This window comes from Lissotriton helveticus (assembly GCF_964261635.1).
Source record: "Lissotriton helveticus chromosome 1_1 unlocalized genomic scaffold, aLisHel1.1 SUPER_1_unloc_6, whole genome shotgun sequence".
Lineage (NCBI taxonomy): Eukaryota > Metazoa > Chordata > Amphibia > Caudata > Salamandridae > Lissotriton > Lissotriton helveticus.
Window position 1 is genome coordinate 993,625 of NW_027611703.1, and position 15,665 is coordinate 1,009,289.

Below are 15,665 nucleotides of genomic sequence, written 5' to 3' on the forward strand. Positions count from 1 at the left end.
TGGTAGAGTTGACTATATTTGTTACTGGCGTAGTGTAGTGATCCGTTAGATCATTCACATTCTGCAAATTGTTAGGCGGATTCAGTTCCTTCTCAAAACTTTCTACTAGTAGTTCAATATTCGAGTCTTTAGTGTCCCGGGTCCACTTTTTTTTAATTTATTTTTTTTACATTTTTTATTGAACAAGAGCAGAGTAATTGAACAATAGCCATCATTAAAATACAAAATCGACATTGAGGTCATACATTACATCAACACATTGTTAGATTTGATTGCGGGAAGGACCAGTCCTGGCCATTGCCATATCAGCTGTAGGGGAGCTACAGAGCTCGCCTCTATAAACATTCCAACGACCCCATTTATTATCCCATTTCTTTGGGCAACCCCTGACCTTATATACAGTTTTCTCCGACAACATACATGTATCCATCACAGCAACCCATCTCACAAAAAGCGGTCGTTGTGGTGAGCCCCAGTGCATTCCTATCTCACATTTTAATAAGAGAAAACCTAAAGCCGCCCATTGTTGCTCTGGGCCAGTGAAATCCGTGGGGTCCCACACATTCAGGAGTCCAGTTTTCGGAGATAGAGGGACAGACTTCCCCAGGGCATCGGTCATCTTCTGGGTCACACGCACCCATAGGTCTTCTATCACTGGGCAGTCCCAAATACCATGGTAGAAAGTACCTATAAGCCCACAGTTATGGAGACAGAGCTCAGACATGCGCCTACCAATTTTTATTAAGAGGGGAGCGGACATGTATGTTCTATGCAGTATTTTCAATTGTATTAATCTGAACCTGTGATTGATCGCCGATTCACGCGGGGACATCAGTGCCATCTGCCATTCGTCATCATCCAAGGGCCCAATGTTACCTTGCCACCTGTCCCTCAGAACCTGAAAGGAGTTAGGCATATTGTTGGTTAGCTTACAGTAAGTGAGAGATAGCACTTTGGTCGGGAGCGGTTCTGAAAGTAGTCTGTCTTCAAGGGGTGAGGATTGTGGGAGAGAGGAGAGATTAGGGACACTAGTGAGTATGGCATGCCTGATTTGGAGATAGCGGAAGGCCTCAGATTGGGCTAGAGCATACTTCTTCTGAAGCTCAGTGAACGTCAAGAGTTTACCCTTATGAATCATGTCACCAAGTGTAGAAATGCCGATCATATCCCTCTTATCGAAACCCTGATATTGACAGAGGGAGCCTAATGTGTGGGAGGCCCAGAGTGGAGTGGCTATGGTAACGGTGGCAGACCAACCCAGGCGTTTATGTGCACGGCGCCAAATTGTTAGTGTTTGCGACATCGGGCCTATATAGCGAGTGCGGGAGGGTTTACCATATAAGGCACCGAGGTAACCCTCTCGGCCCGTCTGATACCGTTCGAGGTGGAATGCGGGGTTGGTTGGTGGGCCATGGAGCCATGAGTTGGTGGGAACTAGTTGGGATGGCCAGTAGTAGAGTCTCATATTCGGCAAGGCAATGCCACCGTCGTACCACCCCCGCGTGAGTGAGGGAAGAGCTATGCGGGGAGCGCCTCCGTCCCAAAGGAGAAGGCGAAGATCTACTTCTAGTGCTTTAAAATAAGAATCAGCAATGGGAAATGGGCAATTCTGTAGGACGTATAGGAAGCGGGGAAGTGCAAGCATCTTAAAAAGGGCTGCCCTGCCTGGGAGGGACAGAGGTAGTGACCTCCAATGGGATATGTCACTGCGGAGTCTTTGTAGTGGGCTCTTCAGGTTACGGTCATAAAAGACTTTGGGGTCAGGGGTGACAAATATACCAAGGTGCATGAAGCCATCTTGTGCCACAGCAATCGAAAATCCCCTTGGGAGGGGGGGTGGGATGGGCCATGTAGTCTGTACAAGACTGATTTGGACCAATTTATAGAAAAACCTGAGTACTTGCCAAAATTGGTGATGGCGTGCAAAAGACTATTGATAGAGGTTTTGGGGGAGGAGACATAGACGAGAATGTCATCCGCATATAAGGAGATTTTATCAAGTGTGTCATCATTCCACCGGAGACCTCTGATAGAGGCATCAGCTCTAATCCAATGGGCCAATGGTTCAAGGGTAAGTGAAAACAACAGTGGGGAGAGGGGACAACCCTTCCGCGTTCCCCTGTGTAGGGGAAATTGTCTGGATGTGTGACCATTTACGTAAACTTTTCCCCAGAGATCAGTGTAGAGCAGTCGGACCCACTGGATAAAGTTCGGGCCGAAACCATAACGGATTAGGACCTCAAAGAGATATGGCCATTCTATGGAGTCGAAGGCGAGTGTGGCGTCGAGGGAAAGAATAGCCGCGTCTTCCTGGATAAACGGGATTCTACTCATGAAAGTGTGGACTCTACGGAGATTGAGCACCGTGTTGCGGCCTGGGAGGAATCCCGACTGGTCATCATGGATTAGGGAGGGGAGGACTGTAATCAGTCTGGTGGCGAGAAGCTTCGCTAATATCTTAACCTCGGAATTAATGAGGGAGATCGGCCTATATGAACCGCAATAATTGATTACCACAATTGACGCCAACCTTTGATCGAGCGGCAAGCTACCAGCATCTCGGCTCTCTTCAAAAATTGCCTTCAGGTGAGGGATTGCCTCCCGCACCATTCCCTTCAGGAATTCGATAGGGATACGGTTGGGGCCCATAGCCGTACCCGACTTTATGGCAAATAGCGCATTCCCAATCTCCTCCACTGTGAGGCCCGCTTCTAATTCCTGAACGTCAGCCTCAGAGAGTGTGGGCAAGTGCATTTCATTTAGAAGTAGTTTGGGCTCTTCGGCGGTGTAATGTGTTCTGGCCATGTATACCTTCTCTAGATGGCCTCCGCTATGTCTTTGGAGTCTGTGACAGGAGAGTTATCAGGGCCGGTCAATATCGGGATCCATCTGGACCCTTGTTCACGTTTTTCCAACCACGCCAACATTTTGCCAGCTCTATCACCCAGCTCATACACTCGGTGGCGAATTTTTAGGAGCTTGGCTTGAACGTTTTCCAGTGCCAGTGCTCTATATTCAAGTTGCTTTACTCGGAGTCGGGTTGCCGTCTCTTCTGAGGGGTCAGTATTATGAAACGATTCTAGATGGACTAGGTCTGTTTCGGCTTGGATTAGGTGATCATTTTGCTTACGTAAATAGCCAGTCTTGAGAGCTAACGCCTTTCCTTTAATCACAGCTTTATAGGCTTCCCATATGGTTACAGCCGAGTGTACGGATCCGACGTTCTCAGCAAAATAGTATTCTGTATGTTCGAGCAGGCAGTCTTTTATGTTAGGGATTTTTAAAAGCCACAAAGTTATGATTATGGGACCTCGGGATATCTGGCGGTGATACGTAAGGTCTACAATAAGCGGGGAGTGATCTGAGATCCTCTGGGAAGTCCTTTAGGTTGGCGAAAAAATTCTATGTCAGTTACAGGGGAGAATAAATAATCTATGCGCGAACTACTATTGTGTGCATTAGAATAGTGTGTGAAGTAGGAAGTGGTCAGGTGAAAGGTACGCCATATATCTTCGAGCCCCATTGCTTGTGTAAAGTCAAGGAGATCAGAGCCTAATCTATGTGACGAGCTTTGGGGGTGTTGATCTATTGCGTCATTCATGGTCATATTGAAGTCACCTCCAAGAAGCAGAGGTCCCCGTGGAAGATTTAGTATGAGTCGTTCCAAAGTCTGCAGTGCGTCCCCTCCCATGGTTGGTGGAATATAAACCGAGATAATGTTTAACTGTATTCACTCCCAAATGGCCTCCGCCACGGCAAATCGACCAAGTGGATCAGCCCACGTCTTTGTGCATGTGAGTGCAACACTTTTCCGGACTAGGAAGAACCGGAAGTAAATCCTGCGTGTACGAGTAGTTTGTAACCCCCTCGGTGCAGTACTTGACATGTGTTGCCCATCAAGTGCGTTTCTTGGAGGAGAACTAGGTCAGGAGCATGGCGCTTAAGGTATTGCATCACTATTCCTCTTTTCACTTTACTACCTAGGCCATTGACATTCCATGTCATAATGGAGAATGTCTTAGTCAGGGGGGCTGTCATGGCGGCTCAAAGAGAGGAGCATATTTACAGAATACAGGCTGATGGGCCTCCTGATGGCCTCCAGAGCCAGTGTCGAAAGTGAACCGGCCGGGGACGGTAACCAAGGGAACCTAGTCATGCCTCAGTGTCAAATATAGAGTGCCTCGTGGGGGCTCTGAATGACGTTTAGTATGCCTCATGGTCAAATAGACTCTGCAGTATGCAAACAAAAACAAACTTGAAACCAAGAACAAAGTCAGAACAAAATCCCCAACAATCCACCCTCCTCCCCTCCCAACCCCCCCCCCCCTGCCCCCCTGCCTGCGAACATCAAACTATCCCCTTCCCAACTCTGCAATGTGCCTGTCGCCCTCCCAAACATTAGTGGGGTGTGTGTAGAGCCTTGTGAGCCCTCGTCCGAGGTCTATGAGAGTACATGCATTATATTACATTATTCTGAACGTTTTAAGGCAGTCTTGTACATATTACATTAAACTAGAATAGAACCTGTTGGCGGTCTCCCCGGCGCCCGAACCAGAGGAGGGGAGACAGCAAGAGCAGTTTTTCAAAATCATCAGGGTGAGTCCGAGGCATCCGAAGAGCGTCACTGGTCATCCTGAGTTCCATCGTTAAACAAGTCTTGAATTCCGGGCATCTGGTCCCGGCCGGAGAGGTCAGTTGAGGCTCGACGACGATTTGAGGATGTACTCCTTTGACGCCAGCCTTCAATCCAGTCCCAGATCTCCTCAGGAGATATGAAGAACCATGTCTTTCCCTCTGATTCAACTCGCAGTTTAGCGGGAAAGAGCATGGCGTATTTAATATTCTTGGCTCTCAAAGCCTTCTTGACCTCAAGGAAACTTCTCCTCCGCGCTTGTGCTTTCATCGTGAAGTCAGGGAATATCGTGGTTGGTTTTGGCGGTGTGTGGGTCCTTGGTGAGGGAGAGGATGAGCTGGGTGTCTTAGGCGTGGGAGAAGATTTTGAGATTGTGGTAGCGGGCCACTTGTGCGAGGGGGGCCATGTAGACGTTGAACAGCGTCGAGCTGAGGGATGAGCCCTGGGGGACACCGCAGATGATGGGTGGCTTCGTATCAGAAGGGTGGGAGGCGGACGCTCTGGGTTCTGCCAGAGAGGAAGGATGTGGCCCAGTCGAGGGCCTTCTCTTGGATTCCGGTTTCTTGGAGGCGTGTCTTTAGGGTGAAATGGCAGACCGTGGAGAGGAGACAGTCCCCAGGGTTGCGGGGGCACCCATGGACCCCCGCTAATTGACTGGGCATTGCCCCCGGGACCTTTAGTGTGAATTCTGCCATTTTTTGTTGTTTGTTTTTTTAATGCTTTTTTTTGGGTTGGGGTCTTTGAGGGACACCCTGAGCAGGCCTATGGGGTCAGGGTTTTCTACCCTGCCCCCTTTTCTTGTTTTTCATCTTTTTTTCACCCTTTTTCTTGTGACTCGGTTACCTAGTCACAAGATGGCTGCCAACACTTCCTGGTTTGGAGTGTTGGCAACCAATCAGAGTTAAGCTTGTGCCCAATAGCGTGTGAGCACCACAAGCACAAGCTTCAAGAAAAGCTGTATGAGTGAAGGATGGTGCACCTTTTTAATATATGTTTTTGTATATAATTTGATTATATGTATACGTCTGTGTGCTTATGTGTTTTTTTTGTTCTTTTCAGCCCTGACGAAGTCCCTTTGGGGGCGAAACGCGCTGGCTGAGGCCTTTTAACATTTAAAATAAAGGAACTTTTTAAAAATTATTTTGTTGGTACGGACCAGTTTCTTTCGGTGCACCATCCTTCACTCATACAATTTGGTATCTGCCTCGGAAGCGGAGCTTCTGTGCGGCTAGCCCCGGATGTGTTCTGCACGATCATCAAAATACTTCCTACTATGAAATTTGAGTGCGAACCTTAGTCAGCCGCAGATCTCTTTGTTTGATACTGGACTTCAAGAAAAGCTGTAGTGATTCCAAGAGGCCCTCTCCTAGAGCAGCGCTTGCGCGCTGCGCTAGGCTCGACCTAGACTTACCTTTTTGCCCAAATTTGGTGTAATTCCGTTCAGCAGTTCGGGCTGTAGCTTTGTCTAAATTTGTAAATTAACATGTGACAAATGCGTTTTGGGACCTGTGAGGAGGAGCCCGCTTTCACTACCATGATAAACCCTGTCTCTGACTCACACGTAATGTTGTCATCGGCTGAATGAATTCCAGGGGATATGCAAGGGTTAAATAACGCGGACTCGTCTTCCCCACAGGAACGCCCAGAGGAAAAGAACCAATGGGAGGAGGTCTCAGGGAATAGAAGGGCGGACCTGTCAGAAGGGCGGACCAGTCAGCGAGTGAGCAGTTCCAGGAAGACGCTGCGGGATGGAAAACAGCGGGTATACTGGGGAGATAGAATTATTTTTGTGGTTAGTATTTGGAAGGGGGGGCACACAAAACCTTATCCGCTCCATGGTAGAAAATGAAGGACATGTTTTAAAAGGGACCGGAGGAATGCACGCCTGTGTGAATATAATATTGAATAGTTAGAGGACTGAAAGTACCAATACCGTCTCACCTCACAGAGGCGGCTTCCTCACCCTCATCTGTAGACATGCCGCCTTCATCACGAGTGAACGATTACCCAAGCTTTGCAGGCTCCCTCCCAGGTTTGCCACAGTTGTTTTCCCTTCAGTAATGGAGCGTGTGAGGCAGACTGTGCTGTACACTGAACAAGTCTTTAAGGAAGTGTGAGTGCAACAAGGCTGGTTTATTAATTCACCACTTAACTAGTCAGTCTCCTGCCCCTACATCCTCACTTAAGCCACAATTTGTGACACATTTGCTATTTTAAGACTTGTAATAACATCACTTTTGTATATTTAAGTCCATACAGATACTGATGAAAGCAAAACCGTAAGTACTAAAATGCAGAGTACAGGGGGCACGAGACCTTATAAAAAAAAAAGGTTTTAGAGTGGCAGGGTTTGCAAATTAGCATAGGCAGTGTGCAGTAATGTCACAGAGAGGGACATGGCATGTCTATTATGCCTCTCTTTAATGGTAATGAATTGTGATTCACGTAATATAAGAATGCACATTAGCAGTGTATGCCCTCATGTACATAAATAAGGAAGGCTTAAATGTATTTTGGTACAACAATGTGGGAGAGTTTTAACCCCTCAGCTGCGCTGAACATTCCCCGCTTGTGCGAAACGTTCTATTCCGCGGGCGGGGCCGAGACGTTCAGCGGACGTGCGCAGCACTACTGAGGTAGTGCACCCGACGTCCACTGAACGTGTGCAGCATTAAAGGGGTTAATGAAACATGGGAGAATATGTTAACATTAACTTTTATTGGGCAGAGCAAGTTTCCAGTGGGAGAAAGCTAAAATATTGTAATGCATGATATAGAATGAATATAGTCCTTTCTAAATCTAACTTGCATACCTAGGCATTGCACAGATATTCTAGGCAGTAGTCTGTTATTCTTTTCCTTCTGCATGAATGTGTGTATTATATTTAGCTTATGGATGCCACTTTTTCAGCTATTTAATTTACTAATTGGGAGCATTTTTATTTTGGTGGCCGTGAATATTCTCTATCTCAGTGCGGCCCTGATAGTTGGCAGCCCACTAGCGATTCCTGATATTTACTAAATACCAGGCAGTTGGGGTATGCCTGCTACTTACACCCAAGTGGTGATTGGACACACAACAAATTGGAAAAATTAAATTTGATGTGTTTTCTCTAGAATAATTAGGCTGATTGTTGGTGTCTCATCATTTCCATTTGTCTCAGTTGCCAATTTTTAATATTTACAATTTCAATTTTTTTTAGACTCTCGTGCTTGTGTCCAACAGGAAGTTTTTGGTACATGAAGTAACAGTAGGTGGTGTAGGACCCAGGAAAATGTGCTGCATGGCTACTTATAGGGTCCCAAAAGTGAGACCTATTGGCTATGTAAAAGCTTGTTTTCAGTAATTCCACTAGGTTAATTTACTTACTTCTGCTCTTCCATAGAAAAATAATGTTTTGTCTTGCCAATAATTTTGGGACTGGAGTATAAATCTCCACAAAACTTTCCAAAAAGGTCCTCCTTTTTTATTAGTTTTTGCATAGAAAGTAGGGGGATAATCCATTAGGGGATTGGCGAGTAAAAAGGGGGTCCCAAAATGCAAAATACCAATGCATTTTCCATAGACTTCTATATAAACTGCTCAATGGAATTGCCTTATGTTCGGCAGGAAGCTAGACCATGGTCCGCAAATTGTGCTTTTTGTGATTTGGTGTAAATCTGTTCAGTAGTTTTTGTGAAATTATGGCTGTAAAATATTTATATATCTGAACTGTTGGGAGACCACAGCCCTTTGGTTTGAACCCTTAATGGTGTCAGCCAGGCCCCTGTAATGTAACTAAGGCTGTGTTTAAAATTACAACTTTGGCATCAAATTAGTACACAGAGGCAGAAACTACAGGGCTGGCTGCTTATCTAGAAAGCCACTTTTGGGTAGTGTGGGTGACGAGGATTTGGATGTTCATGAATGTTTGTGGCAGCGGTGTTAGACGCTGTCCATGATGCTGCTTGTGCTGACCCAGGAGTGGTGCCAGTTAACAAGGACTTCACAGATGGTCTCCCCTGGGACTGGTGCTTAAGTGCTGAGGTGTTTGGGTGTGCTCAAGTAGCGACTGAGCTAACTGTGGCTCTGGATATGGTTATGAGACCTGATTCTTTTGTTCTACTTGGTAAGGCGAGACCGTACTTGTTGAATATTCACCCAGTGTGAGTGGTGAGATCCGCGTTGCTGGTCTGGCTGAAGTTGTGATGCTGCTGACAGTAGCGTGTCTGCTAAAAGTGATGGCATGACTGGTGGAACTATAAAGCCAAATAAGAGAAAGTTATCTTCCGACACCACAGTCTTCATGACTGAGACCAATAATACTGAAGACTCTGAGACTCACAGCAGTAATTTCTCCTTTCAGAGCGTTATTGCTGCAGATGGAGTGAAGCCAAGAAGTAAGCACATTACTAAGGTACCAACAAAGTTTAATATTTTTCATTTGTATTAACAGTTCCTCTTTTGCAGCATTTGAAAATGCATTTTCTAGTTTTGTTGCTTTTTGTTTAGGTCTTTCTTGTAGGCTGTTTCCTGTGGTTTAAAGGGAACGATGTTGTAGTGTGTCACATTAACGCTGCAGTTTGCATTTCATTACCATCATTTGCTTACCCTGGAGAATTTCCAGAGTGTAGGAGTTTTGCTGTTCCAGAGTTCTTTCTTCAGCTTCTGGGCAGTTGTCGCTCTGTGGCGATCTGTGGTCCTGTTTCTCTGCTCTTTTTGTAGTAGCTCCTATCAGAGCTTCATCTTCCCGCCAACGATAATAAGATGCCAGGCATCACCCAGCACACAACACAGACTATGTTGGGCTACGTCGGTGCAGTTAGAGCGAGGATAAAGTTCTCCGGACCCATCAGGCTGTGAATGTAACCTAAGGGCTTAAGATGAAATGAAGAGCTTACCTCCTTCCTGAGTGGCTCCAGACTGCTGTGTGCAGACCCGGTAGATGGCAGAACCCTGGAGTATGTATGTATAAATCAGATTATGTTGGAAGTAACCTGCAATATAGTGGCAGGCAGCACCCTGCCATAGAGTAGGATTTCTCATAGTATTTTATTTCCTGACACATTAATGGAGATAGTCTTTTAACTGGCAGAAGAACAACACTGACCATACATTTTCCTGGGTTTGTCTTTAAAATGACGTACACATTAGGAATGGCATTTCGTTCTACTGGAATAATAACACAAGTTATCTTGTACTCTGCTATGATGTTGCGTCACAGATCTTTGGCTGCAATGCCTTCCATGTTTCATTCAAACATGCGTTCTACAGGGCACATATATGATTTGCTGCTGTAGAGAAATAATGCTCCTGTGTACTGTGGCAGACTCCGAAATATTGAAAAACTTCATGATTTCTCTTTCAGCACTTCGTGTAAAGCCTTTCATTTTTTGACTCATACATTTGGCAGAAACATAACTTAGTACCATTAAAATAGTTGTAATCTGGAGCATTCATGTGGGGTTAGGACTGGCTCAACCAGAGTGCTTGCTGACTCGGAGGAGTATGGAGTTGACCACCTTGCCTGGTCCGGTGTGGAACCAAGCCAGCGATGCTTTGCTGTAGGCTCATTTGCCCTGATAGCTGGTCAACAGTTTGAGGAGGAGGAGGTGAAGAGCTGGCTAAGTGTGCCATGAGGCTGGCGTTTCAGTACATCCCTGAGAAGTGAGCTGTGAGTCGATGTAGTGTTCCTCTTATACCACGTGCAATTCACCCTCTCCAAAGCCTCAAGAATTCCTGGGTGTGAAGGGCGGCTGATTCTGATTGGGTGCTTGATAGTTTTCCAGAAACTCATGTTCTTGATTGTTCATGTTTATCCGTAGTTAATTAAACATGCCCAGGGGTTTTATCTCTTCAGTTGGCACAAGCTGCACTAAAAGTTTCTTTCCCATTGCAAAAAAATATGAACGGCTGATGAGCCTCTGTCTGTCAAAGAATAGAAGGGCTGGGCAACTGTCATTCATCTCACTGTGACTTTAGAGACCATCCTTTTAATGAGAAAAACAAAACTACAAGTCCCATAAGGAATAGTGGTGGAAGGTGTCACGCATGACCTGGGACAACATCCGATTCAGCACCTTCAGTTCCATTTTTTAAGTATTTGAAACAATATTGAATTTATAACCTTTGTTTTTTATGGTCATGAGTCACCAGAATACTAAAAACGTGTCTTTTATTTTCAGGATCAATTAAGTAATGGTCACCAGCTTGGAAGCTCTGGTAATTCTTCAGTATTTGTCATTGATCTTCATATGTGACTGGTTTGGGTCTGCCCCTGCATCGTTCCCGATAACTCGCACAGGTAAGGAGCTGGTAGCAGCAACATGATAACCCCATACTCGTCTGTAAGAAGTGCGCTCGGAGGCAGGTATCCGATCATTTTTGTGAAACAAGCAAGCGCCAATATTTGCTATGTACATTTGTTAAAATAAAACAGTCAAATCACAGTATACTGTTCCGGAGGTTCGTCCCAGAGACATTATCTGTAACAGAACGCAGACACCCTAGGAAGCATGTGCTTTTAAGACAAGTTGTGTTCACTCACCTGAAGGTGACCTGCTTCATCATTGGGCTATACTCCTCACCAGGCCGGAGCTACAATGCCTGGTGGGCACCACCAGAAGGCACTTTGTCGCAGATCTTTTAATAAGTACGCCGGATGAGCATAGTAGGACAGAGGATGTTGTGTCATAAGATGTGAGATTGGTGAAGTCTGAATAAAAGATCAACTATTGACCAGTTGCCACAATATAGTTAATGTGATCTTCCTGGTCCATGTTGAGATTAAAAACAGTGGCAGAGAAATTGAGGAACTAATGGTCCCTATCACTGTGTGAAAGTGTCGGTCACCTATGGACCTGCTGGTAAGCTGGGGTCTATACTTCAGGTCAACGTTTTTCATGCCTTGTGTAGTCATGGAGCAATCTGTTGGCATTTCATCAGGACCAAATATGGGAAAATGGGTAAATGTGACCTAATCTTCTCCACCGCGTGGGGAGCTCTGTAACTCAAAGCCCTGCACCATGCATAGGTGATAAGGTGCCTATTAACATGTTACTACCACAGGTGAGCACTGCCTAACAGAATGCACTAGATACAGTAACCCTCCTAAAATTCAGGACATATTGACTTATCCAATAGGGAGGATGCCGAATCAGAGGGCAACTGGTTTGAAAAGCACATGCTTGCTAGGGTGTCTGCGTTCAGGTAGAGATAATGTCTGTGGGACTGAATCTCCAGAACAGTATACTGTGAGTTGATTTATATGAAGAATGTGTATACTGGACTGTCATTTTCCTCAGCGTCTCTTGTGCTATGTAAAATAAAACACAACACACCTGGAGGCCAACAAATCTATCATAAATTTAATGCAAAAATAGCAAAAGGCCAAGCAAACTAACAAGTGATAATTGACTTTGCAATGGACAAGAGCATCCACTCTAAAGCAAGTTGGAGTATATAATGCTAATGCTCCCCATGTATTTTTATACACTTTTCTCCTAATACAAGTCAATGAAACATGAACACGTGATAGAAACAGTTACTGAAACATCACTAATGAACAGGAGGCAGGATCTTCTCTCGAGAGGAATGTGAGGAGTCCGTGAGGTGCAGATCTAAGACACATCAAATTAATATAAGAATATTGTAATTTGGTAATGTAATATATCAATGCACTTTGTGGCATTCATGTGTAACCAATTATCGGTTTTAAATATCCAGTATATCCAGTTATGTTTTCTCAATTCCTTCTTCTAGAGGCCACCACTGCTGCTATCCAGCTGTATTCAGCAGAGCCTCCTGTGACCTGGAATCCTTCATTTAATCAATACCAAAGGCCGTCAATGCTTCTAGCCAACCCCGGTCACTGGTGCCACTTGCACCACACCACCCTTGGGCCTGTTATTCTTTTAGCCAGCTCCAGCCAGTAGTGGCCCCTTGGACCTGTATGTAAGCCTACTAGCCAGCTCCTGTTAGTACTGGCCCCTGGGACCTGTTATCATTCTAGCCAACTTGAGTCATTAGTAGCACCTTGGGACTAGTGATCATACTAACCAGTTTCAGTCAGTATTGTCCCCCTGAGATCTATTATCCTGCTAAGTAACTCCAGTCAGTAGTGACCCCTGAACCTTAAATCCTGCAAATATTCAAAACAAGAGGTCAACTCTACTGCCAACCAGTTCCAGTCAATATTGACATGTATTGTTACCCTGCTCGTAATGAATACCAGAGGCCAGCGTTGTTGCTAGCCAGCTCCAGTCAATATTGACATGTATTGTTACCCTGCTTGTCATAAATACCAGAGGCTAGCGTTGTTGCTAGCCAGCTCCAGTCACCAGCGGCCCGTCACATATTATCCTCAGTAGGATCAATACCCAAGGCCTGTGCAGCCGCTAACCTGCCCTAGTCAGTAGTGACCTCCCAGACTTGTTATTCTGCATATAATCAGCAAGGCATAGGCCCTAATAACACTCACCCCACGTCCTTATGGTATATTAGCAATGTCATTTATTTACTTACATCATACGGTAGGTCCCGCACTATTTCACACGATCGCAAAAGCAAAGAAAATCCAAATTTGCTAACCGTTCAGCACTCCACCTTATCAAAAATGACCAAATCACACCAAGCACTATAGCCCGCCACATCACATGGCACACTCGGCCACAACATGACAAGATACCACAGCAGGGATTTGGTGCCATTAATCCTCTGTTCGAGTCATGTGTGCTGTAGATGCACATGCTTTGCATACTCCTGCCATCTTTTGTTGGGTCCGGATGTTTGCAGGTAGTATTTCTTTGAAGAAGTCTTTCCAATCACAAGGTAAGGTGACTCCACCTTTCGGTGATAGTGCGCATGGGCATCGACTTCATTGTTAGATTGTTTTTTTACCCCAAACGGGTTCGGATGTGTATTGCTGCACTCCGAAACCGCTCTTCGGGTTCCCCGCAATCCACTCTACCCTCAACGGTATTGTTTCAGTACCCGTTTCCCTGTTCGCCACGTTTCAAATAGATCGACAAACTTTCAATTTTTGATAGAAAACCTCGTGGGCAACCGTCGGGCCTTGTGCGTAGGGCCAGCCATCTGCAAATGGAACGGACTCTATTCCATACCTGTCCTGGGTGCCACGCAAAGTACCCTCGCACCGATCTACATCAAGTTTGTAACTTGTGCCTCTCTCCAGCGCACAAGGAGGAAGACTGCAACGCTTGTAAGTCGTTTCGGTCCAAGAGGACTCTACCCGATCATCTGTCTCGATGACGAGAGAGGCAGCGTCAAAGCATTCAACACACTCTGATTGTCTTTGGGGAAGAATCTGACTAAGACCTGATAGAAGCGTCCGCCGTAGAAGAAGAGGACAATCTCTATGCCAGAGCGCAATCGTTGGGGCATGCTGGGGCAGCCATGTCATTGCAATTCTACGTCATGCGACTGACCAAATGTATAGGTTATCTTGCGCCTTTCTGGCATCTAAAGAGGCCTAATAAACAGCATTTGGGTGTCAGCTCAATACTTAGTTGTGTGGCATGCACCATTTCTTGGACAGCTAGTTGCCAGAAGGAGTGTATTTTATCGCAGGACCATGGTTAATGTAAGAAATCAGCCCCCACAGTGTTGCAGCGCAGGCATATATCTGGGCAAGACACGACCATTCGATAAAGGTCTAGTGGCGTTAAGTAGGTTCTTCGCAGAAAATGATAATGTATCAGTCGAAAATGGGCATTACTAAAAATCATGCATGTTAGTTCACAGGCCCGCTGCCAGGCTTGATCTTCCATTGGAATGTCAAAGTATAAATTCCAGGCCTCTCTGACCCGTGTGTAGTGTCTACTGTATGTGTCGCATTGTTCTGTAAAGATGCATAATTAGGTGTCTACACGCACCATAGGTTAGCAGTATCTCCAGGGTTTGAGTATGCAGCGGAGCTGTTGCAAAGCATGGCCAGGTGTGCTTAGTTGTGTCTGCCAAGCCCGCATCTTGTAAAAATTGCCACTGGCTTAGACCAAACTCTTTGCGGGCATGTTTAAAGGCGATAAGTCTCATCTGGGTACAATTCACCCTATTGCTCGCATCCCCCTCACTCCATGCCTGGAAGGACATACTGAGTGCCATCTGCCTGATTGGTTTTAATATCCAGATTGGGAGCTCCCTATGGAATGGTGCGCGCTTAAGTACTCTCACTACAAACCAATGCCATACTCTGCCGTCTGTCGCACAATATATGGAGTATCTTTCGGTGTACCTGATTCCTCCATTAACAGCTCTGGAAGACAACCAGCGTCCACCATTCCTGCCGAGAGCCGCATTTTTCAACTAGGGTCTGTGTTGAGCCATCGAGCTGCGTGTTGCAATTGAACGGCATAATATTAGGGGTCCAAATGTGGGACCTCCAATCCCCCGCTGCATAAGTCCTGGCCAAAGCCACTCTGCTATGTGTAATGGCCTTGTTGAAAGATGAAGGGCATGATTGATGGACTTCCTGAAAAACTCAAAAGAAGATGGGATGTCTTACTTCCAATCCTGCTTTTTGCCTATTGGGAAGGGCCACAAAAGGGAGTGGCGTCCTCCTTATTTTAGCTTCTCCTTGGGTTTCCTGTCGGGACCACTGTGCCTTGTGAAGGAGGGATTGGAGAAACCTCTTGTTGAAACTTAGCAGATATAGTGGACTATGTGCTTGGCGTTTGCTCCAGGATGTATGAGTACGTGGAAAAATTAAGCAAAAACATTGCGGCCAGCCTAGAGCTCCAGAAGCTCTGGTAATGCCAAAAGGCTGCTATGGTTGAGTTCCAGCCAGGGCAGATGCTGTGGGTTTTGGGGCTGTGGCTCCTAGGGCTCTGCTAGGTAAGTGGAGTGGACCCTACCCTGTCCTAGAAAGAAAAGGGGCGGTCACCTACCTGGTAGACCCTGGCTCTGACAGAAATCATAAAAGGGTCATCGATGTCAACCGACTCACACCCTACTATGACATGGCAGATGTGACCATAGTAGTGTAGATAGTCCCTTCTGGTCCTAAGGAAATGCTGAGTATCACTCTGAACAATTA

General features: G+C 45.8%; 1 long non-coding RNA gene and 1 pseudogene across 1 annotated transcript in view; both read left to right on the forward strand.

Moving 5' to 3' along the window:
• Positions 1-7,888, forward strand: part of LOC144806296 (uncharacterized) — a 77,247-nt gene extending 69,359 nt beyond the window's left edge. Inside the window, exon 5 of the long non-coding RNA XR_013605754.1 lies at positions 6,270-7,888. This is a non-coding gene — a long non-coding RNA (uncharacterized LOC144806296). The remainder of the gene's footprint in view (positions 1-6,269) is intronic.
• Positions 7,889-8,525: 637 nt separating this feature from the next.
• LOC144806295 (uncharacterized) overlaps positions 8,526-15,665 on the forward strand; it is a 50,827-nt pseudogene continuing 43,687 nt past the window's right edge.